This window comes from Tenrec ecaudatus, unplaced genomic scaffold, assembly GCF_050624435.1.
Source record: "Tenrec ecaudatus isolate mTenEca1 unplaced genomic scaffold, mTenEca1.hap1 Scaffold_268, whole genome shotgun sequence".
Classification (NCBI taxonomy): domain Eukaryota; kingdom Metazoa; phylum Chordata; class Mammalia; order Afrosoricida; family Tenrecidae; genus Tenrec; species Tenrec ecaudatus.
Genome location: NW_027458855.1, coordinates 1 through 6,633, shown reverse-complemented (window position 1 = coordinate 6,633; position 6,633 = coordinate 1).

Sequence of the window (6,633 nt, the reverse complement as noted above, 5' to 3'; positions counted from 1 at the left end):
AGCCTAAGGCTGGGACGCCCCAGGCCAGGTGCTACCTAAGCCTAAGGGCTGGGGCGCCCCCAGGCCTAGGACTCCCTAAGCCTAAGAGCTGGGGCACCCTAGGCCCGGGGCTCACTAAGCCTAATGGCTGGAGCGCCCCACGCCTGCGGCTCCCAGAGCCTAAAGGCTGGGGCGCCCCAGGCCTGGGGCTCCCTTTTCCTAAGGACTGGGGCACCCCAGGCCTGGGGCTCGAAAAGCCTAAAGGCTGCGGCGCCACAGGCCAGGAGCTCCCTAAGCCTAAGGGCTGGGGCGCCCCAGGACTGGGGTCCCAAATCCTAAGGGCTGGATCGCCCCAGGCCTTGGGCTCCCAAAGACTAAGGGCGGGGCACCCAGGCCTAGGGCTCCCAAAGCCTAAGGGCTGGGGCACCCCAAACCTGGGACTCCCTAAGCCTAAGGGCTGGGGCGCCCCAGGCCTTGGGCTCCCAAAGCCTAAATGCTGGGGCGCCCCAGGCCTGGGGCTCCCTAAGCCTAAGGGCTGGGGCGCCCCAGGCCTTGGGCTCCCAAAGCCTAAGGGCCGGGGTGGGGGGGCCAAGCGTGGGGCTCCATAAGCCTAAGGCCTGGGAAGCCCCAGACCTGGGGCTCCCAAAGCCTAAGTGCTGGGGTGCCCCAGGCCTGGGGTTCCTTAAGCCTAAGGGCTGGGGCGCCCTAGGCATGAGGCTCCCTAAGCCTAAGGGCTGGGGCGCCCTAGGCCTTGGGCTCCCTAACTCTAAGGGTTGGGGCGCCCATGGCCTGGGGCTCCCTAAGCCTAAGTGCAGGGGCGCCCCAGGCCTTGGGCTCCCAAAGCCTAAGGGCTGGGGTGGGGGGGCCAAGCGTGGGGCTCCATAAGCCTAAGGCCTGGGAAGCCCCAGGCCTGGGGCTCCCAAAGCCTAAGTGCTGGGGTGCCCCAGGCCTGGGGTTCCTTAAGCCTAAGGGCTGGGGCGCCCTAGGCATGAGGCTCCCTAAGCCTAAGGGCTGGGGCGCCCTAGGCCTTGGGCTCCCTAACTCTAAGGGTTGGGGCGCCCATGGCCTGGGGCTCCCTAAGCCTAAGTGCTGGGGCGCCCCAGGCCTTGGGCTCCCAAAGCCTAAGGGCTGGGGTGGGGGGGCCAAGCGTGGGGCTCCATAAGCCTAAGGCCTGGGAAGCCCCAGGCCTGGGGCTCCCAAAGCCTAAGTGCTGGGGTGCCCCAGGCCTGGGGTTCCTTAAGCCTAAGGGCTGGGGCGCCCTAGGCATGAGGCTCCCTAAGCCTAAGGGCTGGGGCGCCCTAGGCCTTGGGCTCCCTAACTCTAAGGGTTGGGGCGCCCATGGCCTGGGGCTCCCTAAGCCTAAGTGCTGGGGCGCCCCAGGCCTGGGGCTCCCTAATCCTAAGGGCTGGGGCATCCCAGGCCGGGGCTCCCAAAGCCTAAGGGCTCGGGCGCCCCAGGCCTAGGGCTCCCTAAGCCTATGGGATGGGTCGCCCCAGGCCTGGGGCTCCCTAAGCCTAAGTTCTGGGGCACCCCACGCCAGGTGCTCCCTAAGCCTAAGGTCTGGGGCGCCCCAGGCCAAGGGATCCCTAAGCATAAGGGCAGGGGCACCCCTGTCCTGGGGCACCCAAAGCCTAATGGCTGGAGCGCCCCAGGCTGCGGCTCCCGAAGCCTAAAGGCTGGGGCGCCCCAGGCCTGGGGCTCCCAAAGCCTAAGGGCTGGGGCGCGCCAGGCTTGGGGCTCCCTAAGCCTAAGGGCTAGGGCTCCCATGGCCTGGGGCTTCCTAAGCCTAAGGGCAGGGGCACCCCAGGCCAGGGGGTCCCTAAGCCTAAGTTCTGGGGCGCCCCAGGCCTGGGGCTCCCAATGCTTAAGGGCTGGGGCGCCCCAGGACTGGGGTCCCAAATCCTAAGGGCAGGGGCACCCCAGGCCTGGGACTCCCTAAGCCTAAGGGCAGGGGCAACCCAGGCCTTGGGCTCCCAAAGCCTAAGGGTTGGGGGGCCCCAGGCGTGGGGCTCCCTAAGCCTAAGGGCTGGGGGGCCCCAAGCCTGGGACTCCCTAAGCCTAAGGGCTGGGGCGCCCCAGGCCTTGGGCTCCCAAAGCCTAAGTGCTGGGGCGCCTCAGGCCTGGTGCTCCCTAAGCCTAATTTCTTGGGCGCCCCAGGCCACGTGGTCCCTAAGCCTAAGGGCTGGGAAGCCCCAGGCCTAGGGCTCCCTAAGCCTAAGAGCTGGGGCGCCCTAGGCCCGTGGCTCCCGAAGCCTAAGGCAGGGGCGCCCCAAGCCTGGGGGTCCCTAAGCCTAAATGCTGGGGCGCCCCTGGCCAGGTTCCATAAGCCTAAGGGCTGCGGCGCCCCATGCTTGGCGTTCCTTAAGCCTAAGGTTTGGGGCGCCCCAAGCATGAGGCTCCCTAAGCCTAAGGGTTGGGGCGTCCCAGGCCTGGGGTTCCTTAATACTAAGAGCTGTGGCGCCCCAGGCATGAGGCTCCCTAAGCCTAAGGGCTGGGGCGCCCTAGGCCTGGGGCTCCCTAACTCTAAGGGCTGGGGCGTCCCAGGCCTGGGGCTCCCTAAGCCTAAGGCTGGGACGCCCCAGGCCAGGTGCTACCTAAGCCTAAGGGCTGGGGCGCCCCCAGGCCTAGGACTCCCTAAGCCTAAGAGCTGGGGCACCCTAGGCCCGGGGCTCACTAAGCCTAATGGCTGGAGCGCCCCACGCCTGCGGCTCCCAGAGCCTAAAGGCTGGGGCGCCCCAGGCCTGGGGCTCCCTTTTCCTAAGGACTGGGGCACCCAAGGCCTGGGGCTCAAAAAGCCTAAAGGCTGCGGCGCCACAGGCCAGGAGCTCCCTAAGCCTAAGGGCTGGGGCGCCCCAGGACTGGGGTCCCAAATCCTAAGGGCTGGATCGCCCCAGGCCTTGGGCTCCCAAAGACTAAGGGCGGGGCGCCCAGGCCTAGGGCTCCCAAAGCCTAAGGGCTGGGGCACCCCAAACCTGGGACTCCCTAAGCCTAAGGGCTGGGGCGCCCCAGGCCTTGGGCTCCCAAAGCCTAAATGCTGGGGCGCCCCAGACCTGGGGCTCCCTAAGCCTAAGGGCTGGGGCGCCCCAGGCCTTGGGCTCCCAAAGCCTAAGGGCTGGGGTGGGGGGGACAAGCGTGGGGCTCCATAAGCCTAAGGCCTGGGAAGCCCCAGGCCTGGGGCTCCCAAAGCCTAAGTGCTGGGGTGCCCCAGGCCTGGGGTTCCTTAAGCCTAAGGGCTTGGGCGCCCTAGGCATGAGGCTCCCTAAGCCTAAGGGCTGGGGCGCCCTAGGCCTTGGGCTCCCTAACTCTAAGGGTTGGGGCGCCCATGGCCTGGGGCTCCCTAAGCCTAAGTGCTGGGGCGCCCCAGGTCTGGGGCTCCCTAATCCTAAGGGCTGGGGCATACCAGGCCGGGGCTCCCAAAGCCTAAGGGCTCGGGCGCCCCAGGCCTAGGGCTCCCTAAGCCTATGGGATGGGTCGCCCCAGGCCTGGGGCTCCCTAAGCCTAAGTTCTGGGGGCGCCCCACGCCAGGTGCTCCCTAAGCCTAAGTTCTGGGGCGCCCCAGGCCAAGGGATCCCTAAGCATAAGGGCAGGGGCACCCCTGTCCTGGGGCACCCAAATCCTAATGGCTGGAGCGCCCAAGGCTGCGGCTCCCCAAGCCTAAAGGCTGGAGCGCCCCAGGCCTGGGGCTCCCAAAGCCTAAGGGCTGGGGCCCGCCAGGCTTGGGGCTCCCTAAGCCTAAGGGCTAGGGCTCCCATGGCCTGTGGCTACCTAAGACTAAGGGCAGGGGCACCCCAGGCCAGGGGGTCCCTAAACCTAAGTTCTGGGGCGCCCCAGGCCTGGGGCTCCCAATGCTTAAGGGCTGGGGCGCCCCAGGACTGGGGTCCCAAATCCTAAGGGCTGGGGCGCCCCAGACCTTGGGGTCCCTATGCCTAAGGGCTGGGGTGCCCCAGGCCGTGGGTTCCCAATGCCTAAGTGCTGGGGCGCCTCAGGCCTGGTGCTCCCTAAGCCTAAGGGCTGGGGCGCCCCAGGCCCTGGGCTCCCTTTTCCTAAGGACTGGGGCACCCCAGTCCTGGGGCTCCCACAGCCCAAGGGTTTGGGGCGCCGCAGGCCTGGGCCTCCCTAAGACTAAGGGCTGGGGCGCCCCAGGACTGTGGTCCCAAATACTAAAGTCTGGGGCGCCCCAGACCTGGGGCTACCTAAGCCTAAGGGCAGGGGCGCCCAAGGCCTGGGGGTCCCTAAGCCTAATGGCTGGGGCACCCCAGGCCTGGGGCTCCATAAGCCTAAGTGCTGGGGTGCCCCAGGCCTGTGGTTCCTTAAAACAAAGGCTGGGGCGCCCCAGGCATGAGGCTCCCTAAGCCTAAGTGCTGGGGTGCCCCAGGCCTGGGGCTCCCTAAGCCTACGGGCTGGCGCACCCCTGCCTGGGGTTCCCAAAGCCTAAGGGATTGGGCGCCACATGCCTGGGGCTCCCAAAGCCTAAAGGCTGGGGCATCCCAGGCCTGGGGCTCCCAAAGCCTAATGGCTGGGGAGCCACAGGCCTGGGGATCCCTAAGCCTAAGTTCTGGGGCGCCCCAGGCCAGGTGTTCCCTAAGCCTAAGGGCTGGGGCGCCCCAGGCCTGGGGCTCCCAAAGCCTAAGTGCTGGGGCGCCCCTTGCCAGATTCTCCCTTAGCCTAAGGGCTGGGGAGCCCCAGGCCAGGGGTTCCTTAATCCTAAGGGCTGGGGAGCACCAGGCATGAGGCTCCCTAAGCGTAAGGGCTGGGGCGCCCTAGGCCTCGGCCACCCTAACTCTAAGGGCTGGGGCGCCCACTCCTGGGGCTCCCTAAGCCTAAGTGCTGGGGCGCCCCAGAACTGGGGCACCCTAAGCCTAAGGGTTGGGGCGTCCCAGTCTGGGGTTCCCAAAGCCTATGGGATGGGTCGCCCCAGGCCTGGGGCTCCCTAAGCCTAAGTTCTGGGGCGCCCCAACCAGGTGTTCCTAAAGCCTAAAAGCTGGGGCGCCCCAGGCCTGGGGCTCCCTTTTCCTAAGGACTGGGGCACCCCACGCCTGGGTCTCCCAAAGCCTAAGGGTTTGTGGCGCCACCGGCCTGGACTCCCTAAGCCTAAGGGCTGGGGCGCCCCAGGACTGGGGTCCCAAATACTAAGGGCTGGGGTGCCCCAGGCGTGGGGCTCCCTAAGCCTAAGGGCTGGGAAGCCCCAGGCGTGGGGCTCCCAAAGCCTAAGTGCTGGGGCGCCCCTGGCCAGTTTCTCCCTAAGCCTAAGGGCTGGGGCGCCCCAGGCCTGGGGTTCCTTAAGCCTAAGGGCTGGGGCGTCCCAGGCCTGGGGTTCCTTAATCCTAAGGGCTGGGGAACCCCAGGCTTGAGGCTCCCTAAGCCTAAGGGCTGGGGCGCCCTAGACCTGGGCCTCCCTAACTCTAAGGGCTGGGGCGCCCAAGACCTGGGGCTCCCTAAGCCTAAGTGCTGGGGCACCCCAGGCCTGGGGCACCCTAAGCCTAAGGGTTGGTGCGTCCCAATCTGGGGTTCCCAAAGCCTAAGGGCAGGGGCGCCCCAAGCCTGGGGCTCCCTAAGCCTATGGGATGGGTCGCCCCAGGCCTGGGGCTCCCTAAGCCTAAGTGCTGGGGCGCCCCAGGCCTGGGGCTCCCTAAGCCTAAGTTCTTGGGCGCCCCAGGACAGGTGCTCCCTAAGCCTAAGGGCTGGGGTCGCCCCAGGCCTAGGGATTCCTAAGCCTAAGGGCAGGGGCACCCCAGGCCATGGGCTCCCTAAGCCTAATGGCTGGGGCACCCCAGTCCTGGGGCACCCAAAGCCTAATGGCTAGAGAGCCCCAGGCCTGCGGCTCCCAAAGTCTAAAGGCTGGGGCGCCCAGGCCTGGGGCTCCCAAAGCCTAAGGATTGGGGCGCGCCAGGCTTGGGGCTCCCTAAGCCTAAGGGCTGGGGCGCCCCTGGCCTGGGGCTCCCTAAGCCTAAGGTCTGTGGCGCCCCAGGCCATGGCCTCCCAAAGCCTAAGGGTTGGGAGGCCCCAGGTATGGGGCACCCTAAGCCTAAGGGCTGGGGCGCCCCAGGCCTGGGGCGTCCAAAGCCTAAGGGCTAGGGGCCCCAAGCCTGGGACTCCCTAAGCCTAAGGGCTGGGGCGCCCCAGGCCTTGGGCTCCCAAAGCCTAAGTGCTGGGGCGCCTCAGGCGTGGTGCTCCCTAAGCCTAAAGGCTGGGGCGCCCCAGGCCTGGGGCTCCCTAAGCCTAAGGGCTGGGGCTCCCCAAACTGGGGCTTGCATAAGCCGAAGGGCTGGGGCACCCCAAGCCTGGGGCTCTCTAATCCTAAGGGCTGGGGCTCCCTAAACCTAAATGCTGGGGCGCCCCAGTCCTGGGGCTCCATAACCTAAAGGCTAGGGCGCCCCAGGCCTGGGGCACCCTAAGCCTAAGGGTTGGGGCGTCCCAGTCTGGGGTTCCCAAAACCTAAGGGCAGGGGTGCCCCAGGCCTGGGGCTCCCTAAGCCTAAGTGCTGGGGCGCCACAGGCCTGGGGCTCCCTAAGCCTAAGTTCTAGGGCGCCCCAGGCCAGGTGCTCCCTAAGCCTAAGGGCTGGGGCGCCCCAGACCTAGGGATCCCTAAGCCTAAGGGCAGGGGCACCCCAGGCCCGGGGCTCCCTAAGCCTAATGGCTGGGGCACACCAGTCC